This window comes from Podarcis raffonei, chromosome W (assembly GCF_027172205.1).
Source record: "Podarcis raffonei isolate rPodRaf1 chromosome W, rPodRaf1.pri, whole genome shotgun sequence".
Taxonomy (NCBI): Eukaryota; Metazoa; Chordata; class Lepidosauria; order Squamata; family Lacertidae; genus Podarcis; species Podarcis raffonei.
The window spans coordinates 218,020-229,545 of NC_070620.1; positions in this window are offsets into that span (position 1 = coordinate 218,020).

An 11,526-nucleotide genomic window follows, 5' to 3' on the forward strand; every position below is an offset into this window, starting at 1 on the left:
CATAATATTATTCTAGTCATACCCCCTCCTTATTAAGATTCCTCTTTTCAGAACTCTTTTAACCATGTCCCAAATGCCGTGTTGCCTTCACCTCCCACATCATGTTAACACTCAAACATTTTACAATATTTTTGTAAATAGTCCTTAAACTTTTTCCAGTCCTGTTCCATCAATTCTTCCCCCTGGTCACGGATTCTGCCAGTCATTTCTGCCATCTCCATGTAGTCAATCACTTGCATCTGCCACTCTTCCACGGTGGGTAAATCTTGTGTCTTCCAATACTTGGCGAGAAGTATTCTTGCTGCTGTTGTTGCGTACATAAAAAATGTTCTATCTTTCTTTGACACCAATTGGCCGACTATGCCCAAAAGGAAGGCCTCTGGTTTCTTAGGAAAGGTAAATTTAAATACCTTCTTCAGTTCATTATATATCATTTCCCAGTAAGCCTTAACCTTTGGGCACGTCCACCAAAGGTGAAAGAATGTTCCCTCAGCTTCTTTACACTTCCAGCACTTGTTATCAGGCAGGTGATAAATTTTTGCAAGCTTATCTGGAGTCATGTACCACCTGTATATCATTTTCATAATATTCTCCTTTAAGGCATTACATGCCGTAAACTTCATACTGGTGGTCCACAACTGCTCCCAGTCAGCAAACATAATGTTATGACCTATGTCCTGCGCCCATTTAATCATCGCTGATTTGACCGTTTCATCCTGTGTATTCCATTTTAACAGCAAGTTATACATCTTTGACAAAATCTTAGTTTTTGGTTCTAGCAGTTCTGTTTCCAATTTTGATTTCTCCACCTGGAAGCCAATTTTTTATCCAAATTATAGGCCTCTCTTATTTGATAGTAATGAAGCCAATCTCACACTTTGTCTTTTAATTTCTCAAAACTTTGCAGTTTCAATTTGTCACCTTCTTGCTCCAAAATTTCCCAATATTTTGGCCATTTGGCCTCCATATTGAGCTTTTTCTGGGACTTAGCTTCCATTGGCGACAGCCACCTTGGGGTTTTACTCTCCAACAAATCTTTATATCTTATCCAGACATTAAACAATGCTTTCCTGACAATATGGTTTTTAAATGCCTTATGAGCTTTAACCTTGTCGTACCACAAATATGCATGCCACCCAAAAACATTATTAAAACCTTCTAAATCCAAAATGTCCGTGTTCTCAAGAAGCAGCCAATCTTTCAACCAGCAAAAAGATGCTGATTCATAATACAATTTAAGGTCTGGCAGGGCAAATCCACCTCTTTCTTTTACATCAGTTAGAATTTTAAACTTTATTCTAGGCTTCTTGCCCTGCCAGACAAATCTAGAGATATCTCTCTGCCACTTCTTGAAAAAATCCATCTTGTCCAAGATTTGCAATGATTGAAACAAAAATAACATTTTTGGCAAAACATTCATCTTTATAGCTGCGATTCGACCCAACAAGGAAAGCTTCAGATTAGACCAAATTTCTAAATCTTTTTTAACTTCTGACCAACATTTCTCATAGTTATCTTTAAATAAATTCAGATTCTTCGCAGTCATATTAACCCCTAGGTATTTCACTTTCTTAACCACAGTTAGACCTGTTTCATTCTGAAACCTTTCCTTTTCCACTGGTGTTAAATTCTTCTCTAAAACCTTAGTTTTTGACTTATTTAATCTAAATCCTGCCACATGACCAAATTCTTTAATCAGTTCCAAAGCTCTTTTCATACTAGATTCTGGCTCCTGTACTGTCAAGACCAAATCATCTGCGAAAGCTTTCAATTTATATTGTTTAGCTCCAACCTGAATTCCTTTAATAGACCGGTCCCTTCTAATCATATTCAACAGCACCTCCAGGACCGAAATAAATAATAATGGAGAGATCGGGCAGCCCTGGCGTGTTCCTTTTTCTATCATAAATTCTTCAGTCATCACATTATTTACTATCAATTTTGCTTTTTGTTCTGAATAGATTGCTCCTATACCATTTTTGAACCCCTGTCCCACTCCCTTCCCTTTAAGATTTTTCTTCATAAAGCTCCAAGAAATATTGTCAAAGGCCTTCTCCGCATCAATAAAAACTAACACTGCCTTCGTATTAATATTCGTTTGTAGCAACTCCAAAATGTCAATTATATTCCTTGTGTTATCAGATAAATGTCTGCCTGGAAGAAAGCCTGCCTGGTCCTTATGTATTACTTCAGCTAACACTTTTTTAAGTCTATTGGCTAAAATGTCTGCAAAAATTTTGTAATCCACATTTAAAAGGGAGATGGGACGGTAGTTCTTTAGTTGTGTCTTTTCAGCTTCTGTCTTAGGTATCAATGTGATGTATGCTTCTTTCCACGACTCCGGCGCCTTCTTCCCTTCCATAATCTCATTGCAAACCTCCTTTAATGGTTGAATTAAAAAGTCTTTCAAAGTCCTGTAATACTTGGAGGTTAGCCCGTCCGGCCCTGGAGATTTGCCCAATTGCATATTCTGAATGGCACCTTCAATTTCTTGTTCTGTAATTTGATGGTTCAATATTGTTTGGTTTTCTTGGGATATTTTTTGTAATCCATTGGTTTTTAAGAATTGGTCCATATAAGTTTCTTTCTGCGGCCCTTGCGTGTAGAGTTGTTTAAAATATCTCTGGAAACACCTTCTAATCTCCACCGGGTTCTGTATATTTTTCCCTTCAATCTCAAGATTTGTAATCGTATTTAACTTCTGTCTTTTTTTCAACTGCCACGCTAATAGTTTTCCACATTTATTAGCTGACTCGAAAGTCTTTTGTCTCATTTGTTTAATTTTCCATTCTACTTCCTGATTAATCAGTTTCATATACTGTACCTGATATAACTTAATCTCTCTTAAGATCTCTTTTGAGTTTGGTTTTGATCTTAGCTTCTTCTCTCCTTCTTTTATTTTCTCCAAAATTTTTCCTTTTTTCTCATTTTGAGATCTCTTTTTTATTGCATTCTGTTGAATCAAGAACCCTCTCATAACCGCTTTACTTGCGTCCCAGATTACTCTTTTTTCCACTGTAGTTTTCAGATTTACCTCAAAGTAGTCTCTCAAGGTCTTTTGGGCCTTCCTTACAATCTCTTGATCTCTTAGCAAGGTGTCATTCATCCTCCATCTGAAGGAACCGATAGGTTTTAATTTCATTTCCATCCTTACCGCATTATGGTCGGAGCAGGTTTTAGGGCAGATTTCCACCTTTTTTATCTTAGGTGCCAGTCCTCTAGTTATCCAGATTTGGTCAATCCTAGTCCATGTTATTTTGGCTTCAGAAAAGAACGTCCCTTCTCTACCCAGGGGGTTTTTGGTCCTCCAAATGTCAATCAAGTCCATATTGTCAGTCAGTTCAAAAAAAGTTTTTGGTAGTCTGCCCTCTTTCGTTACAGTCTGTCTTTGTGCTTTGTCCATGTTCGTAGATACCACTCCATTCATGTCTCCCATCATAATGATGTTATTATAATCCATAAAGTCCATCAATGTCTCATGCAACTTCTTGTAAAACTCCGATTTCCCCTCATTTGGTGCATAAATTCCTAAAATCAAAATTTTTTCTCCTTGAAATTGGATTTCGATTGCCAAAATTCTTCCCTGTTCATCTTTAAAAAGGAATTTTGGTGATAGGCTTTCTTTTGCATAGATAACCACTCCTCTCTTCTTCACCTTATCTGATGAAATAAATTCTTGGCCTAGTTTTTTATTAATTAACACTTTCCTGTGAAGCCTGATCACGTGTGTTTCCTGCAAACAAATTATGTCCAATTGTTCCTTTTTTAATAAATGAAAGATTTTCCTCCTCTTTTCAGGGGAATTCAAACCATGAATATTCCAACTTAATAGTTGCAGAGACATGTCGAAGTAGCTCTATTTTCCTCCTGTTGCTCCCAAAAGTGGCGTCTCTTTCTCAGGATCTTTCAATCCCCCAGGTGTAGGTATTAAGCTTAGTAGTCCAGGTCCTAAGTCACTTGGTTCTTCTTCAATCCCTTTCTGAAGGTCTTCTCCGTAGTCCTTCAGGATTTTTTCCTTGTCTTCCACAGATTTAATTTTAACTTTTTTCCCTCTAAAGGTAAAAGATATCCCCTGAGGGAATTCCCATCTGAAGATAATTTTATTGCTTCTCAGTAGTGTCACCAAGTCTCTGTAGTCCGCTCTAAGCTCCAGCAGATGCTTCGGGATATGTTCAGGGAAGTTTTTAATATGTAACGCTGTACTGTTTTTAACACTGATTGGGAGCTGCCCAGAGTGGCTGGGGAAACTCAGCCAGATGGGCGGGGTATAAATAATAAATTATTATTATTATTATTATTATTATTATTATTATTATTATTATTATCATTATCATCATTATTATCATTATTATCATTATTATCATTATCTTTGTGCTGTGGCAGGATTTCACAGCCACATGACCCAGGAGGTCTGCATCAAGCAAGGCTGCTGCAGCTACTGAGTGGGCTCTCCTTAGTCTGGAAAGTGCGACTGAGGGAATCGGCTGGCTCAGGGGGCGTGACCAGCCCTATTTATCGCTGGCGCGGCTGGGGATCTCCCTCTTTTGCCGGACTTGGTTTTTCGCCTGGGGGGGGGGGTTGCGAGTTGATGTGCATCAGCAGGACTCCCCCTACTGGTGGTTAACCCTTCCCGGACAACTCATCACCTGTAACCAATAAAGTTGTGGCCATATTTAGCCCATTAACCTGAAATAATTGTGTCATGTGTCTTTATTTCCTCTTTGGGGGGGGGAACTCGCCACGCAATAGGGCTCTTTTTGTTTTTTTATGCACCCACAGACCCCAAACGGCTCTCCACAGGAACACAGTGGTGCATCTCATGTACGGGGGGGGGAGGGGATTCCAACACTCGCCCCACCCCCAGCAAAGCAAAGATAAGGGAAGCATTTCCAGCATTTAAAAGAGCCCTCAGCATAATGCTGTTAGGACAGCAGCCCTGCCTGGAGAGTGAAGGGGGCTGCTAGGAAGGTCGTCAAAGCATCAAGGCATAGATGAGCCGAAGAATGCAATGAAAACTCTCTTAGAGCCAGAGTGACTGACAGGAAGACTGACAGAACCCCTGTCTGTTGCAGTTGATGGCTGAAGAGTTGAGAAAGGGAGAAGGGTAGAGAGAGGGGGGTGTATAGTGGCTAGAATTCTGGACTAGGAGGACCTGGGAGATGCAAGTGCAAATCCCCACTCAGTCATGAAGTGCACTGTTTGATGTTGGGTCCAGTCACTCTCATCCTAGCCTGCCTGACAGGTTTGTTGTGAGGGGGGAAACGGGGGGAAAGGCAAGCCATCAATGCCACCTTGAAGTGCTTGGATGAAAAGTGGGCTATGAATGGAATAAAAAGCATCCCCAAAGAATGATCATGGAAGGTACCCTGGGGATCATCTAGTCCAACCCCCTGCAATGCAGGAATATGCAGCTGTACCTTATGGGAATCGGGCCTGCAACCTTGGTGCTATCTGCAGCTCCCTCTAACCAGCTGAGCTGCAATGAGATTTGAGGGAGAATGGGAAGGCGGGTGGGAAGAGAAGTTAAGCTGTTCAGGAAGGGGTTGAATTCCATGGGGATGCTGGCCGTGTGGGGGACCCCAAGCCCTCGCCCCAGAAGATTACAAAAAAGAAGCAGACGAAATCCTACTTACAGATTCACGATGCTGGCCATCTCTTCAGGTGAAATCCCCTCCTGTTTAAACTCAACTGCTTTAAAATGCTCACACAACACTAACTCTGAACCTTGCCTCTAACCCTATTGCTACTCCTCTCTGTCTAAAATATACAGGAAAATATGTGCACAAAATATACAAATGGAAATGAAATGATAAAGTGAAAGCATTTGCTGAAATACAGTAGAGAACTCACGCCTCCCGAGTTGAGGGAGGCCTTGCTTTGCATGCAGGAGATCCCAGGTTCAGTCCAGGATCTCCACCAGACAGGGCTGGGACTGCCCCCTGTTTGAAAACCCTGCAGCGCTGCTGCCAGTCAGTGTAGGCAGTGCTAGGCTAGATTGACTCTGTCAAGTGCAACTTCCTATGACTGCTCCTCTTATACGATTTCTCGAAACACAAGCAAGCTACCTTATCAATGAGTTGTGAGAGTTCATTCATGACTTTTAACAAACAGCAGAAACCCTTTTATTGTTTCTATGTGAGTACAGAAATCCTGAATATGAAAGGAAGGAAACTTCCTGCCTCTGCAATAAAGGCAGCTGCACTGCTAGGTGAGCTGTCCCGATGCCAACTGAAACAGACCCTCCAAAGATTCAAAGGTGAAAAGGGAATTTTGAGCATCTGAGCACAACTGGGCCGTCTTCTGCGTTAACGTGAAGTGCAAGAAGTGGCAGGGGTAGGCAACCGAAGGCCCGGGGGCCGGATGCGGCCCAATCGTCTTCTCAATCCGGCCCACGGACAGTCCGGGAATCAATGTGTTTTTCCATGAGCAGAATGTGTCCTTTCATTTTCAATGCACCTCTGGGTTCTTGGTGGGGCATAGGAATTTCTTCATTTTCTCTCTCCAAAATATAGTCCGGCCCCCCACATGCTGTGAGGGACGGTGGACCAGCCCACGGCTGAAAAAGGTTGCTGAGCCCTGGCCTTGAGCCTCCTCAGGACTGGCGCAGGGGCCGCGCATTTCAGGGTGCCAGCCAAGGCCCCTGCCCCAGTACTGATTGCTGATTCTACTGAGTCCATCAGTATATTGTTGTGAAGTGACCTGGCATTTTGAATGAAGTGCAATCTAGGCTTGTCTTACATCTTTCACAACAACAGCAACACCACAGTAAATTGCACAGAAGAATTCCATGTTGCCTGTGGGAGCGGCTGGGTAGACCTCTTTGCAGCTGCCTGATCCATGCATTTGATCTATAAGCAACTGGTCAATCTTCAGAATTGGCTCTGGCTTCGTGTAGGAGATCGAATGCATCCTTCTATTTCTCAGCCCTGTATTCCACCCCCACCCCCCTCCTCCTATACTGGGACGGTGCCGACTACTCATCTCTACAGAGTGAAATGTTTATGAGTCCTGCAGATCTAGTCTCAGACGTCAAACCTCTACCCCAAAGACGGGGGAGCCTGTGACCTTCTAGAGCATACCTTTCTTTGGAGTGCTATATGCTGAAGTGAAGAAATGTTTTGTCTGAAACCCTTGAGAGCTTCTGTGGGCCGCCCTAGAGAACACTGGGCTAGAGGGATCATGGGGATGACTTGCTCCACAACAGCAGATGGCATGCAGAAATTTAAACTGTAGCAAAGGGAGGTAAACTGTCTAGCTAGCTAGCTAGCTATGTCTTGCTGAAAGTGCATGCACTCCTCTTAGCCAAAGCCCCCATAACTGCAAGCGTGGAGCCACACAAGCAGGCCTGATCTCGACACTGTCTTGGGGGAAACTCCCGATGCTGGAAAATCCATGTGCTCAATTTCTGCACATTGAGACAGGAGCCAAAGAAAGCACACGCAGAGTAGGGGGGCTCATCCACAAGGTTTGCTCCGATGTGAAAGCTAAAGAGCAGCCTTTCACAGAGAAAGGAGCAGAGTAAGGCGGAAACTACTGGGACCCGTGCTTTCCAGGCACGCTGATGGGAGGGAGGGATGAGTCCAGCATTGCATTGTTGGGTCGTATTTCCAGTGACAACTATTTAGGACAGAGGTTTACAGAAAATTGATCTCAAACCTCTGCTTGTAAGAGGCTATGGGCATTTGAAGAAGCCCATCATAATCTTTACATGAAATGTATCTTTAGGACACCGGTGGCGTCATGTCCCCATTTGTTGCCTTAGTTTCTCCATCAATGCACCACCCACAATTGGCCATCATATTGGCATCAGGTGTTTTCCAGGCCAGTGAATGTCAGCAACCCCTTCTTCTAAAGCTGCTTCCCCAGTTTCATCCAAAATAGAAAGAAATGCCATTTGGTAGCCCATTGAGAAGCTTTGGGAAGTAATGAAATACATTTCTGAAAGTTATTTATGGATGCACAAGGTCACCACATCTTTGCTTAAGGTGAATGGAAAGGAACATTTCCCCAGGCGGCACACCACTGTCCCCGAATCTCGTCCGCTGCTTGGTCATTTCAACAGATTGTGTGTCTTAGTAAGATTTTGTACATTTCAGAAAGCTTTCCCTTGCCTACAAAGGAAGTGCATGATTTTTCAAAAACTTATTAATGCCCCGTGCTTTTACTTCTGGTGTGGTAAAAAATTGCAGAATCTGGCTATCATTTAAAGCAGTGTAAGACGCAATTTAAAGCAGTGTAAGACGCTGGTTCAACCTTGATGGCAGAAAGTGAGGAGGCATTAAAGAACCTTTTAATGAGGGTGAAAGAGGAGAGCGCAAAATATGGTCTGAAGCTCAACATCAAAAAAACGAAGATCATGGCCACTGGTCCCATCACCTCCTGGCAAATAGAAGGGGAAGAAATGGAGGCAGTGAGAGATTTGACTTTCTTGGGCTCCATGATCACTGCAGATGGTGACAGCAGCCACGAAATTAAAAGACGCCTGCTTCTTGGGAGAAAGGCGATGGCAAACCTAGGCAGCATCTTGAGAAGTAGAGACGTCACTTTGCCAACAAAGGTCCGTATAGTTAAAGCCATGGTTTTCCCAGTAGTGATGTATGGAAGTGAGAGCTGGACCATAAAGAAGGCTGATCGCCGAAGAATTGATGCTTTTGAATTATGGTGCTGGAGAAGACTCTTGAGAGTCCCATGGACTGCAAGAAGATCAAACGCATCCATTCTAAAGGAAATCAGCCCTGAGTGCTCACTGGAAGGACAGATCGTGAAGCTGAGGCTCCAGTACTTTGGTCACCTCATGAGAAGAGAAGACTCCCTGGAGAAGACACTGATGCTGGGAAAGATGGAGGGCACAAGGAGAAGGGGGCGACAGAGGACGAGATGGTTGGATAGTGTTTTCGAGGTTACCAGCATGAGTTTGACCAAACTGCGGGAGGTAGTGGAGGACAGAGGTGCCTGGCGTGCTCTGGTCCAGGGGGTCACGAAGAGTCGGACACGACTAAACGACTAAACAACAACAACAACAACAAAAGACACTGGTTTACGTTTCCCCTCACATTTGGTGACTAGGTAGGGATATGCAGTTTTGTGTTTTGTTTTTTGAAGAGTTCCTAAGGAGTCCTGCTGCTTCCGAGTTTTATTTTGGGGGTTGTTGTTGTTTTTGTTTACAAAAAGGTAATCCAGTTGTAACCTTTTTCTAGGTACAATTCTGTACATTCTGGTACTACCTGTTCACTCATAGTCCCTCCAAATCCCTTTGTTTCTTTTAGCAATGTGTCCTTGTGTATCTGCTACCTTTGCTGACAGAATTTCTCCTGAGGGGCGCTTTGAACATGTCCCGTAATACATGTGGATAAAAGGAATCGCCTTCGTTAATTTGAAAAGCCATTTTATTTCTTCCATGATTTTCCTCTGTTGTTAATTTATTTTGTAAAAGCAAGTGGGGTTTAGTCACCAGAGAGGTGGATTCTGTGGTTTTGCTCAATAGGTCATGGTCATTTCAAGAGGCATAGGGCCTGAGATGGTTCCAGCTCTAATTTACGTGTAAGATTAGGAGTCCAAGAATGTGGAATCAGTACTGCAGAAGGTCAGTTCTGACATACTTCCCCCCTAAATAGTGGGTGAAGTCCTTTTGGAAAGGACTCAAAGGTTTCAAAGTGCCAAGTTTTGCTGTACTGAAGGACTGTCCATATCTAATCTATTAGAACATTGAACCCTCCTCCCCACTCCAGGAATTTTGCTATCCAAAGTGGGTTTGAATTTGGATAATAAAAGTTTCCAGTCGAGTAGATTTGTATATTTTAGTGAAGGTAAGCAACTTAAAATGACCACAGACCCAGTAAAACTCATTACAAAGAGAAGAGAAACAACATTTAAAAGCAGATACAAATAATGAGGCATTAGTCTTTTCTCAAGAAGCCAGCAAAATTTCATTTTTCCTGTTTTATTCTAAGCATGCTTTTTATTCAAGTTTTTAACAAACAACAAGGTGGTAAGCTGCTGACTATAGGCAGACCATCATTTCTCAAGGGCCATTCCAAATGTGTACAATTGATGGCTCCAAAGTAAGCTGCACCCTGTGAGTCCAGAGGGCAACTGGTGCCATTGTCCCTGTGAGCATTTTGTAAGAAAGGGCACCAAGATTTCGCCAAGCTGTCTGCCTTGATGAGACTTGCAGTGAGGATCCCTTTGATAAGCCATCGGCAATGCATAAAGGAGGGCAGGTGGCTTGGTGAGCAGGGAAAGTCTTTCAAAGATTTGGACCAGCGATGTGCCTTTGCTTCGGGCAAAGGGTGATGGTGGATGGATCATAGCTACCTAACTCAGCACTGTCTGTACTGATTGGCAGTGGCTCTACAAGCTTCCAGGCAGGTGATGTTTTCAGTTTCACCTGGAGAGGCTGGAGACTGTTCTGGGACCTGCATCACCAGCGAGCTCTGGTCCTCCCTTAAGGAGTTAGGCGGCTCAATGGTCTGACTCTGTGGAAGGCACCCTGCTATTCCCCTTTAAATTAGCCATTTCGACAGAAAACACGAGAACTGGATTTTTGGGTCGCCTGCATGCCAAGCACATACTTCTCCCACTGGGCCAGCGCCCTTCCTCAGTGACTGAGCTCTCGTTGCACACAGCCATCCAGCAAGCAAAAAAATGTTCTTGTTAGAAGGGCAGAGTGGGGAGCAAGAGATTCAGGGGCCGGTTTTAGACCCACAGTGCTGGGGTTTATTCTGTTGCCTGCTTGACATTGTGCCTCCTTCCCCCCTACCTTTTATTCCTATGAAAGTTTCACAGTGTCGCTGCTTGGGATTCTGGATAATCTATGGGGTGTTTTCCCCCAATTTTTTTTATTAATTTCCCCCCCAAAAAATTAAGACAAACAAACAAACAAACATACATTCTAATTGTAATTAAACCAATCTTGATAACATTGTTAAATCAATCTTCTCAAAAATAAAAATAAAAAAATTAACTTGATCACTTCACATCTTTCATTCTTTCTAATCTAGCTTGAAACATCTTAATTCCTATCCTTACTGTCAGCGCTGCCCAAGGTCCCAGCTCACACAAGACCAACGCTGCTTCTTGCTCAAGTTCAAAAGTCTTTATTGAAGTTCAGTCTCATTTCCAGACGTGCAGCGCGCAACGCTACATCTATCCGTCAGATCATAGAAGTCCCATCTGAATCTCCGCCCCCCTGACACCAGCTTAAGATTCTAGCTTTACTCCACCTCTTCCTCTGTTCCTTCTTTCTCTGGGTCCTTCTGCTAGTCGGAGTCTCTGCCCTCCGAGATTCTTCTGACGCTGATTCTCCCGACTCCTCCTCCCCCCTCTTTCGGGCTTTAGGACCTGGCTCCCAATCCGGGTTTTCTGCTGTCCCGCGCTCCTCCACATTTGAACTTGGCGCGCGCGCGCAGCCTCCCACTTTCCTTCTGACCGTTACACTTGTGTCACTGCTCCCCCTTTCGGGGAGGCTAGCTGGACCTGCCCTTCCCTCCGTCTCCCCACTCCCCGATGGAGGAGACGCTGGTCCTG